Here is a 12455-nt window from a genome sequence, read left to right as displayed (position 1 = left end):
AAGCACACTGTTCTGTTCTTTACGGGAGAAAGTGGAAAACAGATACTGTGCGTGTCAAACAGCCCTGGGGGGACACCCAAGAAGGAAGAGAGCAGTGGCTGCGGCACGCAGAAGGGTGGGAGCTGTATCCCTGCATCACATCTTTCTGTAATTTGGACCTACGTGATCATATTACTTACTCAAAAGTTAAATTAAAAACAAAAGTGTAACTAAGCATTCCTTAATAAAATCCTCCATTTCCTTCAGTATGATTGGAGTCTGACTTCTGGCTTAAAAGTCAGATGCTTTCACATGTTCTTTATGCCTTGCTTAAGAAAATAAACCACGGGGCAATGTTCCATCTTGAATTCCCCGGCAAGCACTGCCTTTAAGGATTTCACTTTCACCACAGGAAGGATAGGAGGAGAAACTAAAGGTCTAGTGTCCTGATCCCCGGGAAGGATACCTCTGATTTCCGGATCACTGTTACTTTTCAAAGGAGAGGGAGGGAAAGTGTCTGCAGGCTTCTCAGAAGCTGCTAGTAAGGTTCCCGCAAGAGATGCTCCGCTGAGTGCCAAGTCAGCTTTCTGCATCCCTCAAGATTGGCTTGGCGACATCTTGGAGTCCACTGCGCCCGACCCCCGTCCATCTGAGAACTCTAGCCGGCAGAGCAAAGCTGGGGAAGTGATTGTAGGACTCCCTCCTGCTGGGCGGGGCTTGGCCGTGCTTGTGTTTTTGTGATTCGCTGATCCGCCTGCCTGGGTAGAACTCCCTGTCCTTCCAGGATAGACTAGGAAGGGAGAGGCAACCCTAACAGCTCCCAGGGCCCAAAAGTCAAGCAAAATGGTTCCCATGTGGAAATCTCCACCCAGAAGGAGCAAAAGGCTGAAGCCTTTATAAGAGCTGACATCTTTGATAATTGAAGCACTCAAAGAAGACTGCATCTTCAATGGTTAGGAGTCTCCTCGAGGAGAACATTATCATTGCTCCCACTTTGTTTTGTGGAGGTAGAGGTGAAGTTTTTTTTCTCACAGAATCAGATGTACCTGAAATAAATCGCAAAAGATTACAGGGTCAGTGGAAAATAAAAGACATCTCAGCTCATCAGCAAGTGGACAGGGATAAAAATAGGCACGCAGAAGCCACAGGATGAAACCTACCCTCCAAGTTGTGTGCTTGTGGGAGGAAATGCATTCTCTGGCTGGTATCTGGAAGTGCCTCAGGGGTGTTTCTCTTTAAAGAGGCTCCCTAAGGCCAGGCTCTTCTAAATGTTCTCTTCTTTCAGTGCATCTCAGAAATCTCAGGAGCCAGACCGGAGGCCTCTGTTGGGCAGTCCACAAAAGGATCCACCCCTTCCTGCCGATGCCCCTGTCACCAGCTGCTGGCTCCGACATCAGACTCTCAGTGTTGACAAGAACAAAACTGATGGTCATAGCCATTAGTTGCTTGTCGCTTTTTGCAGTAAGAATTTAAACACCGGCCCTAAAAATTGAGGCTGAGGGGGCTCAAGGTCAATGCAAGGCCTTAAGGGTAAAGGAAATTGAGGAAGGATGAAATGCCCCAATACTTCTGTATCTCACGCTCCTCATTGATAAAAGTGGGAAAATAATAGCTCATCTCCCAGAGCTGCTGTAAGTATTAAATGCGATAGTGAGAACTGGTAAGGCATGTAGATTCTACACAGCACAGAGTAACTGCTCAGTAGCTGGGCTATTTTTCTTATTACTTGAGGGGTTGGAGAGCTCCCAGCAGCCTTATCCTCAGGGAAGCCCAGTGATATCTGGAGTATGGTCTGCTTTGTCAGGCCAAGTGCAGGTCTGGAAATCAAATGCAAGAGTCAGAATCGAGATGTTCATCCTCCCCTCATCCCTCCGTTTCCTGAGACACTTGTCTCCAGCATACAGATTGTGACACCAGTGCCAACCCCACCCCCTCTGCATCCCATAAGTGCAGGCTTCCCTGTTTATTTGTAGCTCCCCGCCATGCTGTCACCCAGGCCATTCCAGAGCTGATTTGTGTCCCATACAACTGTAATAGACACTGTTATCATACTGTAAAACCCAAGGTCACAGGAAGGTGATGATGGGCTACAGAATCTATTGTGTTCAATGAAATAATATGAATAAATCACCTTGATAAAAATACCTGATTGTAAGGAAGCACATAAAGCAAACATCACGTTTTTATGTGATTTCACAACTGCTTCTTCTCCTTTATGACTTGCTTCCCTGGCTTTGGGTACATTGGTCTTTGCTGGTCAGAGGTAAGCTCCTCTGCTGTTGTCTTCTATCCTAGGGAAATATTAGAGAAATACATAATATATATACTGAGACTTGGGATGGATTCCAATCAAATAGTTTCTTTCCTACCCCCCTCCTTCTGTTTAATTGGTTGCCTTGCCTGGTGGAGTCCTTCTGTTGGGGTTCATGGAGTTGTGATCCTTGTTATCTCTTTCTAGCATGTCCTTCAAAACATTTTGAGTGCTGGCTTGGTGGTCATAAATTTCCTCATATGTTCTTTGTCATGGAAGTGTCTTATTTCTCCATAAGTTTTGAAATATAGTTTTGCGGGGTACATCAATCTTGGCTGAAGGTTGTTTTCCTTTAGAATCTGAAATACTTCACTCCAAGCTTTCCTTGATTTGAGGGTTTGTGCTGAGAAGTCAGCTGTGATTCTTATGGGCTTCCCTTTAGAGGTGATTTGTTTCTTTTCCCTAACAGCTTTAAGACTCTATTCTTGTGCTGAATTTCTGGAATCTTGACTATGATATGACTGGCTGTAGATTTTTTTGACTGTGGCTAATTGGAGTTCTATATACCTGTATGTCAAATTCTTTTTCTCTACCAGGGAAGTTTTCTGCCATGATGTCTGTGAACAGTTTTTTGTTTTGTTTTGTTTTATTTTGCATTTGTGCTATCTCCTGCTTTTTCATTGAATCCAATCAATCTTAAGTTACTCATTTTTGCCTCATGTAACAGATGCTGTATTGATTTCTCATGGTCCCTTGCTATTTTAAAGAACTCTTTCTTTGCGTGATCATTAACCTCAAGCCTGTCTTCTATATCTAAGATCCTGTCCTCACATTGACATAATCTGCTACAGATACATTCAGTAGAATTTTCATTCTCCTGGATATCTGCTTGAATTTGCCTTATGGATTCCATTTCTTTCCTATGCTGACAATTCATGGCTTCCATAATTTTCTTAAGCTCCATACTTTTTTTGTCTGTATCTGCTCTAGAGTCAGTAAGCATAGCTTTCATTGTGGACACCACCTCTGCAATTATCTGAGAGATTATTTCTGATTTGATTTTTTTCCAGCAATTCATTCAATTGCTTTGTTCTTACCACTTCAGAGAGGCCAGGTGGGTGGCTTTCAGATTGTCCCACTTCATTGCTCCCTGGCTTTGCCTTCGGTGAACTGGATGTCTGTGGTTGCATCTTGTTTAAGTGTCTTCTCATTTTCTTTTTTTTTTTAGTTTAATTCCTGGGGTAATGCTTGTAAAATGACTATGGTGTGTTGCTTTGTTGCTAGTATTTAGAACCTTTTGGAAATTACTACTTCTCTGAGGTATCTTCCAGGTGTAGCTGATTTTGGGGTTTTGAGTCTGTTGCAAGATCTTAAGTCTTCAATTTGTTGGCTGTGAGAAGTTGCTGTCTGTTTTGCCCAGCCCCTGGTTCTTTGGCATTGTGCCACAGTATTTTCTATAACCCTTAGTCAATTTCAGTCTTGGAATACCAGGAAAAATAGCTATTTAGAACAATAATGTCACTTCTGGCTATAGTGGTACCAATGACAATAGCATCAAACACAGCCTAGAAAATGACAATCTGAGCTAACCATTAATTTGCCACCTTTAACTGTATGAACTAGATTTGTGGATATATAATAAAATCTAAAACAAACCAGAAAGTTATAGGCAGTATACAAGTCCTTAATGTGTCAATTTTGCCCTTAGGGGTTAAAATTTAAAATGGGTTAGGAGAAAATAGAGAAGTGGAAGAAGAGAAAGAGATTAGAAGTAAGGCTGGAGGACAAAGGGGGATCATGCTAACTTTGAGAAACTGGTGCAGAAGACTGGAGGGAAAGAGAGAAGGAAGAGATAAAAAAGAACAGATCAGAACAACAACTACAAAGAGGCTAGAAACCATGCTCACACTCATATAAAAACAAGATCAAACAATGAAGGAGAAAAAAAATAAAGTAGAAAACAAAAACAAAACCACCACAACAAAAACAAAAACAAATGAGACAGAGCAAAAAGAAAAAAGTCCACTTCCAGGTATGTCTCTGCTGTCACTGGTAGACAACATGTGGTGACAGAGTCCAGATCTGTGTTGATTTATCCCAGCAAGCCAGTAGTAGCTTTTTGGTGGAGTAGTGGATAATCTCAGTGAGCCTGCACCTTCTGGCTGAGACCAGACTCATTCAGCCTGCAGCTGTCAATGCACCTTCCCTGGGCCTGAGCACAGCTGGGAGCCACTAGAGGGAGCCAGCAGCTGCTCTGAGTTCTGAGCTCAATTGGCCCTACTCCATGATGGCTCCTGGCCAATTGCTCTCTTGCGGGAAGACTGAGCCCTCAGCACTCACTGCCAGTTTGTGCAGTCCTCCATGTCCACTGCTCCCCTCTACTGCTGTGTCTCTCTGTGGAGGCCTCTGGGGTCACCACCAGTCACTGTGTGTCCACAGGTTTGAATTGCTCCTCTCATGCAGTGAGTCTTATTGCAGGGGGAAGGCATCACTGGCCACCTCCTTTTTCTTTGTTCAAGTTTTTGTCTTCACTCTCTCCATGGGCTTCAGTTCACACTTCAGATCCTTCCTGGGTCCAGGGGACCCACTTCCCTCCTTCTTGTCTTCCTCACATTGCCATATTCCAGCATCTGGATGGTAACTCTCAGAGAGGCTCTTTCTCTGTTACTTACCACTCTGCCATATTGGTACTCCCTCCCTGTCAAATACATTCTTAATGGGCACTGAAGGTAAGAGATGGCTGCTGTCAGTTATATGGGCTACAAGATTCTTCTCCTGAGGAAAGTTTCCAGTAGTTCTTCCCATGAAAGCTGGAGGTCCTGTGTGCTGGTGAAGTTGACATGCAGTGACTCAGTGAAAGATGGGCCTTCTCTTCTTCCCCAGGTGCAAACAAGGAAATGCACCAGAAACAAAGTTCTGTTGGAATTTTTAAAGTCTCCCTCATACAATTTAAGATTGTCAACTCTTCCACAACTACTTTGTGGAGTTTTGTACTAGGGATTGAACCAAGGACATTCCCTCTGTGTTCCCCAAACCTTAAATTTTTTAATTTTGAGACAGGTCTTGCTAAGTTGCTAAGTTGCCCAGGCTGGCCTTAAACTTTCCTCCTGCCTCAACCTCCCAGAGTGGTTGGTGGCATACACCACCAAGCATAGTTCACTTTCTGCGTTGAGTGTTGCCTCTCTCTTTGGGCAGATGTGATCCTGTATAAACACCAAGTCCAGCTCTATAGAACACAGAGAAATGCAACACTGAGGTAAATACTACAGGACTGTGGGTTGTTTGTACCGTGGAAATAGGCAAAGCAGTTCAAACGGTGCAGTTGTTACCTAGGTGGTCTGAATTACCGAGAGTGATCCAGCTGACATCAGAACCACCTGGGCAGGGGCCTTGCTTTGTCTTTCTCGTGGCACAGCCTAGTCCATGTTTTTCAGAATTTTTCCCAACCCCAACCACCCTACAAAGTGGAGCCTCATCACTGTCCACAGGCAGCAGTCCTTTCTGTTTGTAAACAGCAGTGATATAGTGAATATCATCTTATTTGAACAAGCCTATTATTACGTAACAAGTGCTTTCACATGTATTTGTGAAAGACCTTAGAAGCATATTACATTCTCTGTTGTTACTGTCCCTAAATATTTATTTATGTAGCCACAGCTTAGAGGCATCTGAAGGGCCTGTAATTTATTTTAAAAGTCCACCTCTGGTCAGCTACCCACCCCTGCTTCAAGACAGCTTCTGCCTAAAGAAATAGCTCACCCCAGCACCCGGTCCAGCCATTCATGGATGAGCATTGTGTAGGGAGCTTTTTGCATTTTCGCTTGGCTTCACACAGCATTTTTCACTGAATTGCTCCACAAAGAGTTCAACTATATGAGCTTATCTAAGGGCCAATGTCTTGTACAATTTTCCCAACTCCATCCTGTTGCCTATCAAGGACTTTGGATGAAATGAGTAGTCGTGGGGCAGCCACGTAGTTCTGCCATTCCAAATAGCTGGGGATCTGTCGTTGTTTGTTGGCTTTGAAAGGATTTCCATCTCCTATGGCATTGTATTGCAGGGCCCAGGGATGCCTATGGCAACAGGAACTTAGGATCTCTCTTTTTCTATTAGAATCATAGGTGAGAAAAATGACAAGCAGGGCGGCTTTATCTGTGTGGCTCAATATCTAACAAAATAACTCTGCATTTGCTATGTCTATGTAGGAGTTGCTAGAAAATGTAATTCCTTTAGGAGAGACAAAATGTATGGCATATAACATAGGTTTTATTTTTGCATCAGTGTCTTTTGTTAGTCAAATTTGCTAAAATACTACATCTAAGTTTGAGGCAAGGTATTCCTAGAAAATTTCTACCAGAAAGAAATAATATGTCTTCTTTCCTTTTTCTATTTTACTGAGCATTCCCCGCCTTTTAAAGGGCCATAGAAAATTTTGATCTACAGCAAAGAATCATGTCTCCCAGCACAATCAGGAAAGCGAGGCAATGTCAGAGGGAGCGTAGACGGTGGGCCACAGACCTGGCCTCTGCTCTCCCCAAAAGCACATCCCTGTGTGGATGGGGTAGCAATGTCAGGAAGGGCACTTGGCGTTACTTAAGTGACTACTGATTGCAGTAGGGTTGTATTTTTAAGAAATATATGATCCCAAAAACCCAAAATGCAAAAACTGATGCTGTAAAAAGGGAGAAGAATTACCAGTTTGGTCATTTTGCCAAAGAATTTAATATCAGACTACCTTATTGAATATACTAGTACAATGAAAAGTATATTCAATTTTTAAAAGATGTCTTGCACATTATGTGATTAGACGACACATCATGTAGTTTTAAATATATGTTTACATATATGTGTTTTACACATGTACTGAAAATAACATTTTATTAGTAATGCAAACACTGCATACAAAGCATTATTCCAAATATTTAAAAATAACATGTAGTTTATGCACTCTAAAGCTGCACTGGTTGAGCAGGCAGAAAAATGTCACATGTTCTAGTAAGATGAATTCCTGACATTAGGCAAACTCTACTTAACCTTTAAACCATGAGTGACACTGGACGTATCCGGGATGAGCATTAGTACCCTGCTAACGATGTCCTCACATGTGCGTGCTATTGATCTGCTTGGGTTCTGGCTCACTAACCACAGCTGCTCCCTGCCATCAGGGAGAAGGTGCTGAACAAGCAAAGGAAAGAAGGGACAGGCAGAGGGGAGCAATTCTTTCCTGTCCCTTCAGGAGGGCTTACATGACCCTTCACAATAGCAACAACTAAAATCATGCTGGGAGTCTGTGCATGGGAAATACTGGGAAAATGAGTGATAGATTCTGCTAAGGGACTACACTGCAGACCTACCAAGGTATTGGAACCTGGTACCTGTGTTTATCTGACTCCTCCCATGTCTCCTAGGATCCCCACCAAGACCACAGTGTTTACGTGCCTTGCTTCCACACTGCCAGAAACTGAGCTAATGCTTCATATAATGGGAGACTCTAGACCTTAGGGGTGTTGTTCTGCCACTTCCTAAGTGGTACCTCTGTCTCCACATCTGTAAAATGGGTAGTACCACTTCACTGAGATGCTATGTCGGTTCAATGAGGTAATGCAAGTAAAGTGTTTACTGTGCTGCCACTCAGAGGGTTAGCATTCAAAGGTGCTCATGGCTGCTCCTGCCCCTGGTCTCCAAGCTGATGATAAAGAGCTACAGATCCCCAAGGATGAGGGCCCCAAAGAATGAGGAAAATAAGAGCTTCTCACATACCCTTGTTGATTTGCCTCAGTTTCTCTAGGAAGGAGAGAAAGAATGTGGACTCTCCATTCCGATCAGAATTCTCCAAGGGGTGGATTATGTATGTATGTATGTATTTTTATTTTTTGAGACAAGATCTCACTACGTTGCCCACACTGCTGATTACAGGCATTCACCACTACATATCTGTTGTTTCTTTCAAGGCACTGCAGTGTGTGTGTGTGTGTGTGTGTGTGTGTGTGTGTGTGTAGTGCTGGGAATCAAACTCAGGGCTTCACACAGGGTAAGCAAGCTCTCTGTCACTGAACGACAGCCCCAGCCCAAGGCCCTGTGTTTGTAATCTGCCATGTTAACCTCTCCTGTTCTATGTCTCATAAGTTAAAGAAAAGAAATATGCTTTCGGTGGAGTATTTGCTCTTAGAGAAGTTTTGCATAGAATGAAGGAAAGAAATGCACATGAACACAATCCTAAGCAATTAACTCACTGTGAAAATAACTGTGTGCAAACCCAGAACTGCAATGCCTTTTCCCACTTATAAGGAGAGACTGGTTTCTGGAGATTTTGAGCACTGCATTGCTATGCAGTTTTTCAGCAGCCTAGAGATATGATTCCAAAAATAGAGCCAAAGCTTAGCGTATGATTACTGTCTCCATCAGTGGTGGCAAATCTATGGCACAAGTGTTATTTATTTTTCTTTTAAGACAAAAGATGTTAATGTATGAGTTGCTTTTTCTAAACTAAAACCTCACTATTCAGGTTTAATTGCAGTGTTGGCACTTTGTGATAAGTAAGCGGGTTTTGGGTTGCACTTTGAACTCTTGTCTCTAAAAGGTTCACCGTCACTGCTCTGTGTTCTACAAAAACGTGAAAGTTCCCATCTCATCTAGATCATTAGATATGGACAGATCCCGGGATGGAAGAGTTTCACATCTTCTTGACATGCAGGCCCTGTCTCAAGAGGTGCTTAGTGCTGTCATAGGTTAAGAACACATTTCTTTAAATGTTCATGGCAGTTCCAACAACTGGCTTTCTTCCCCTTTCTTAAAAATGCATGAAATTCAATCACTAGAGTGCTGAAGCCAAAACACTGGCATAAATGTCTTGTTTCATAATTGATGGTATGAAGCAGGCCCTTTGCAAGATTTCCCAAATAGTTCCTGCCTCAGCTCAGGGTGTATGGAGACTTTCTGCTCCCTGTGTCAGAGGTGACGGTGGGCGCTGGCTCTCTCCCATCAGCTGCCTCTTTGTTCCATACCTTCCTTCTGTTTCTTCTTGTTCCTTGGAGTCCTTCCAATCTACCTCATTCCCTCTGGCCCTGGCACCCAGAGTGAGTATGAAGCCACAGTTCCAACTCCTTGCAGGAGGAAAGAATTGGAGGTTGCAGGGCCCACTACTTCTTTAGTTGAGCACCACATCCATGTGTTCTGAAGCCATAGGGACAGTTTGGTATGTGGTGGTGTTTTTGGTGCCCTCCTGGATAGGGCAGGAATGCATGTAGTAGAAGAAGGCCAGGGGTTTCCAACTCTTGCACTGTATGGGCTGTCCATACACAGGCCTGCCAATAGCATTCCCATGGCCGCTGGACTCTTCTAAGTCACTCTTCTTTTGATCACAGGCCTCTCTTTCATTATCCAGATTGACCTTTAAGGACATGGATTTCTCTTTTTAGAAGCTCCTCCCAGCTTCATTTCTCCTGGAGACCTAGGTGAGGTTTCTGAGTGTTAGACTTAACTCTGGGGGTAATCTTAGCATCCAGCTTCGGTGACACTCAACTATATGTCCTGATCTCTGGCTGATGATTTATGGCTACAGAATGAAAATACATCTGAGGATGGACATACCTGACTCCAGTATCTAAGCTCCCAAGACCCTTTTGCTGGTACTGTTCCCTCTAACCCCTAACCTCTGACCTCTGACCCTAACATTATTGCCCACCCTGCTGCTTGTTTCTTCCTGACTTGGCTGATGGCTTTATCCACTCAGACCTCACCATGATTCCCAGTTCTGGCCTTGGGTGTCTTGTCCTATTAGTGTGGCGCTTGGCTGTCTACCACTGGATACTTTTTTTGCCTGGACTACAAATCTACTTTAGTGGGCTGGGATAAGAAATGCTCTTCTAGAGCAGGTACCTCTGGATAATCCTAATACATATTAGGTACCTATGGATAATCATAATACATATGCTTTTGATTTTCTCCTAGTTATCCCATTGTAATTTCGTGTTTCAACAGTGGGCATGTAGCCATTTGCCCTCTCTCCTTTGTCTCTTGTTTAGTAATTGTATCCAAAACTTGTTACCAGTTTACACATTTATCTATAAATATATGCAAACACCAGTTATTCACTCAGGAAGAACGAAAGTTAGTAAATGGCTGCATCTTGGCAACTGTGGTCTGCCATCTTGGTTAGTCTCCATTTTGAACTAGCACCAGATTCTTTCTTTTTCTGCTCATATTCTAAATCTACTTTTTCCAGTCTGCCTGACCTCAGGATCTGTCCCCTTGGACACAAAGTTACGGTTTACATCTAGATGTCCCCCCAAAGACTCATGAGCTCATAGGTGGGGGTTTGGGAAGGTGATTGGATTATGGGGACATTATAGCTGACTTGTAGTTGAGAGGTGGCCTCTTCGGGGGAAGAGGTAGGTCACTGTGGTGTGACCTGGGATGGTTTATCTCCCTTCCCAGCTCCTCCCCTGATTCTCTGCTTCCTGGACACCACAAGGTGAGCAGCTACTCCTCCACCAGCCCTCTTTGCCGTGCTGTTTTGTGTTGGAACCAGCTGGCTACAGACTGAAACATGAGCCAAAATAAATCTCTTCTCCAAGATGTGGGGCTCATGTACTTTGCCCAGCAATGAGGGAAGTAACAAAGACACAGACCTCTCTTCTTCTGCAAAGCCACTGCTCCTCTCGTATCCTCTCAGCTTTCCACGGCCTCACGCCTTGCCGCCATCAGCATGTTGGACTGATCTCTCCTTGTTCATGTTCCTGCCAAAGTCCTTTCTGGGGGCAGAAGTCAGAAGTCACATGCTCAAACATTAAACCGTAATAGGCACATAGCTACCATCTTCCTCTAGGTATCTCAGAATAATATCTGTGACATGCTCAAAACAATCAGCATTTCATCCCATCCTCTCTCTAGCATGACTTCTCAATCACTGCAAATTTAGGGGAAGATGTTTTTACCACAACTTTTCACAACTTACAAATAATAATACTATGTGGACGGTTTTTCAGCCCCAAGGTAGATACTGTCCCCTTAGACACACAGTTGAACATCTGATATGTGGAAAAATCCAACTGAGAAGCAACAACTAAAAATAGAATGAGAAACAATGAGTCATGGCCTAAATGAACAAATACATTAAATGATATATTAGATAGAACAGAATGGCCAAAGGAACCCTGAGGCTGCTTGAACATAATCGTCCCCACGTCAGGACTATAGATGTTAAGGGGTCTCAGGAGTACTGGCAGTCACAAATGCTTCCTTTTGTAATTTAATTTCTTTATTGGGGAATTTTTTTCTTTCCCTTAAAAGATGTACTCTGCACCCCTTTCCAAGACATATATTTATTTTTGTCATAAAATAGATTGGTGCAGATATTTTTTTTCTCCCTCAAATGCCTATAAACCTACCTCTGAAATAAACAACCCAGCTCTGTGGGCTTATCAGGACAGTGACATCCATGCTAATCCCTGATCAGCCAGGTGCTTGCCCCCTGAGTGACCTTGAATTAAGACCAGGCTCCCCACTCCCTCCCATCTCCAGTTACTTCCTGTCAGTCAGTAACCTTAGCACACTCTCCTGGCCTGCTGGGCTGTGGGTTAAACAAAAAAGGAAAACACAGGAAAGTATTGGCTTAAAAAAAAAATCCTTTGGTGGCACAGGTGTGATGAAAAGAGAGAGATCGTGTGCAACAGGAAGCTCTAAATTCTGACAGGAAGTTCTAAATTCTGACCCTGCCTCTGTCACCAGTCCTAGCATCCAGTCACCCTAAAATGAGCACCAGATCTGGGTGATGGCAGCTGGAGATGAAGGGGACACAAAGATGGGATGATTTATCTAGCCAGGGAAATCTTACTGAAACACTTGAAAAAGCTGGACATGGTGGCGCACACCTATAATCTCTGCACTCAGGAGGCTGAAGCAGGAGGATTGCCAGGAGTTTGAGGCCAGCCTGAACTACATAGCAACACCATGTCTCAAAAAACAAACAAACAAACAAACAAACAAACAAAAAAAAACAACTAAAACACAAAAACAAAAAAAACCCTGAAAAAAGTCAGACAACAGGATTAGAAATGAGCTAGTGTTCCTGCTAAGTGGCACAGGATGTCATTTCTGTATTTGCACTTTAAATACGTTCTGTGTAAGGTTTCTTACTTCCCCCGGCCATGGGCTATCTCGGCACTGCAGCTCTTATTCCCCAAGGTAGCACTTGATGGTGGTCCAGTTGGTGTCACTGCTTCAT

The 12455-nt window shown here is 43.4% G+C and overlaps 1 long non-coding RNA gene across 1 annotated transcript; it reads right to left on the bottom strand.

The window, feature by feature from the left end:
• Positions 1-422: 422 nt before the first annotated feature.
• On the bottom strand, positions 423-10975 carry LOC102003710. Its single transcript, XR_265070.1, has 4 exons — positions 10861-10975; positions 2125-2270; positions 1140-1796; positions 423-1025 (listed from the first exon to the last, which is right to left on the bottom strand). It is a non-coding gene; the product is annotated as an uncharacterized LOC102003710 (long non-coding RNA).
• Between the last annotated feature and the right edge of the window lie 1480 nt (positions 10976-12455).

Source organism: Chinchilla lanigera, unplaced genomic scaffold, assembly GCF_000276665.1.
Source record: "Chinchilla lanigera isolate Chin_1 unplaced genomic scaffold, ChiLan1.0 scaffold00174, whole genome shotgun sequence".
Classification (NCBI taxonomy): Eukaryota; Metazoa; Chordata; class Mammalia; order Rodentia; family Chinchillidae; genus Chinchilla; species Chinchilla lanigera.
Note: the sequence above shows the minus strand (reverse complement) of the source record. Positions and strands in the feature narration are given on the sequence as shown.